Genomic DNA, 3,093 nt, shown 5'->3' with positions numbered 1-3,093 from the left:
TAGCGTCTTCGGCTGTTGAACACGTATGGGTCCCAGATCAGAACCAATGCTCTAGCTAGAAATGCAGGAATTGCAAGCTGACTAGGACTGACTGATTTAACAAAACAGCTAAGACTAATGTAATTGACATTAAATTTAGCATTCGTGATTAGTTAAACTTGTGCATAGTACTCTGAGCTATAATCTGAACAACTAAGCAAGGTGGAGCCTGGTCGATTCCTGCATACCAGACCTTCCAGGAAAGAGATATCATACAGGAAAAGATAATTCAGCAGCTGGCCCCTTTTGCTGTGTTTTGCTACAAACCAAAATGCCAATTAAGTGATCATGCTGCTGCAGTTGTTATTTTTTTAGTATCATAGTATCATGTTTGCTATTTTACAGGCGTTCAGAGGGACATGATACCCACTGCAAGAAACCTAGAATACGTTGGGAGGGGTGTACGTTTTCAATGAAAAGTAAAGCAGATACTGTGACTGCATGCTACCATGGAAAGATCCTACCACATCTTTGCAGAAGGAGTCTTGTTCTTTACAGCTTCTGAAATGGGGAGCACAGGTTCTGCCTTCATTTCCCACTAGATTTGGTGAAAACACAGGTGAGGCAATGTAGAGCAATGTGAAACTCCTCCTCTCTCTATCGAGGCACACACATACTCTTACAAATATAGTTGGGATGCAATAGTAGAAACTTATATCCAAAATTTTCAATCAGTGAAGTTCTGTGGAGTTCGGAGGCATAAATACTGAAGCTGAAGAAAATGATGATTGATAAGAAAACTTTCCACTGAATGTACACCTAAAATTATAATTTTATTAATAGGTGAGAGAAGGTAAAATGTAGGAAAGGGTAGCTAAATATGTGGAAAGCCATATATTCTGCCCTGGTTTAGATGATCATAACTACCTGAAATTGGTATGCAGCTGAACTGATTACAATCTGATATTCATTAGACTTCAGCACTGCCGGCAGAATCGCTTATAACCAAACGTGCGTAACATGCTTTCTGAGCACTTTCACAAAGCCTTGAGTTTATGATGACAGTTAAAGTGCATCTTTCTCCAATAATTACACAATCTGAACTTGGTCTATGCTAATAAGCTTTAAGACAACTTAAATTCCACATTTTAATATTAGAAATCCACTTAATTATAGGTAATCTCCAGCTTTGCACGTCACCTGTATTAGCATTTATATTCCTCAATGAGCCTGCAATATAATTTTATATTTATTGTCGTGAACACGCTTCTAATGTACACCTGCAACTTCATGTAGGCCACGGCTGGCAACCGGCCAAGCTCTTAATTTATCTTTACCTTACCTTATTTAGTCCACGGAAAGAGAGTGCTGGTGCAAATAGCAAACCTTCTTTGTGAAGGACCACGGTGTGTGAACAAGCATCAGCTGGTTACCTTCATCCTCCTCATCCTCGCATGGGCCTTCCTTTGGGGAATGAAGAGGTGACATGCCGACCCCCTTCCGGAGGGTGGCACTGGCTCGCCAGGGTGTTTCCCTGCAACGAAGAGGCTGCAGAGCCCGAATTCGGCTCTTCCCCACGTGGAAGAGGAAGCCAGGTAGAATTTATTTCTCTCAGGAATTTTTCTTCTGCTGATTAAATTGTTTTCCATAGCAGGCTATTATGTTGGTAAGATATTTACAGCCCGTGTGAAGAAAATTGCTGGGAAATGAATCCACACAGTCTTGCTACCTTTTGATTTTTTTTTTCTTTTCCCTATGACTTTGAAACACTGCTGTGGTTTTGGCTTGCCTCTCTATTCTTGCTCTCCTTTTCTGTCACACTCGATAATTGGCCTAATAAAAGGCAGAAACAAGAATTTATTACACCTCGGGCAATACTTAAAGCAAACTTTATTTGCTGGAGCAGCACTTTTTATCTACTTGCTGCTGTATATTTTGACACTCCTTCTAAATATTAAATTTGACTTTATTAAAAGTTAAATTTTTTTTTTTTTTTGTGATTGCTGCTGCTTTTGCAGTTTCTTAGGCAGGCTAGTACATATATAAAACTATTCTAATGAAGCTTCTGGAGAAACAAATTTAAGCAGTGGCTATATCTACTTCATTACTGCCAAAATCCACAAAAATGGCATGATTTAAAGACTAGCCTCTGTAATACCTGGTAAATTAGCCATGGAATAGCTTCTGCGATGACTTGAGAGAACAAAGACAAGAACTATACAACTTTTCATGCCTTTTCTGAGCCTTAGCATTTGATGAAATTTTCCTCAAACAAATGATAGCCTTCATATTTAGAATTGTTTTGTCAAAATATTAATGATAATAGTAAAATAAAATTGGGTTAGATTGTTGTGATGTAATTTCCGTTGTTGAGTCCATTTTTCCTCCACGTTACCAGGTGATGACAAACAAWCAAAATTTGTTTTGTTTTCTAAAAAGTCTTAAGAAATAGCAATACATATTCCTGGAATTGTTTATGCAGGAATTTTTATTCTTTGAAATATTCCAGTGTTAAAGCAACAAGAAAACATTTAGAATGTCCTTTGGTGGAATCTTATTACACTCGTTATATATGTAAACTGATATTCTTTGATGCCAGCACGTTGCCCATACAGAGAAATCTCTGCACAATTAAATGAAAGGAAAAAGAAAAGGACTAAATAAAAAGTAATATTTTCCCTCTTATCTGATTAGAATTAAATACATTAACAAATTGTCTGGTAACACAAATAGGCAATAATACAAAAAATCTACATTGTACATTATTTCAAGAAAAATAACTTCATTTGAATACAAAAGGATAAATACACTTTTTGTCCTACAGCCACTCTTGTACGGTAGGTGAACACAGCCTCGTGCCGAAGCCGTGCTGCTAAGGTATACAAGGGTCTGACTGGCTTGAGTTTTATTGGGGGCTGTTACACATGTGCATCACTAACATCAGACAAAGAAATCGTTCAGCCAACAGGGGTACAGAGCAACGTTCACTAAAGCACGGGTTGGGAGGGTTCGGGCCGAAGCAGGCCGGGGCGGCAGCTCGAGCAGGCCTCCTCGGCGCCCGACAGCGAGGAGGGCCTCGAGCGAGCGGTGGGCGCTCAGCCGGGCCGTGGCCGC

This window comes from Apteryx rowi, unplaced genomic scaffold (genome assembly GCF_003343035.1).
Source record: "Apteryx rowi isolate R43461 unplaced genomic scaffold, aptRow1 scaffold_74, whole genome shotgun sequence".
Classification (NCBI taxonomy): domain Eukaryota; kingdom Metazoa; phylum Chordata; class Aves; order Apterygiformes; family Apterygidae; genus Apteryx; species Apteryx rowi.
Note: the sequence above shows the minus strand (reverse complement) of the source record.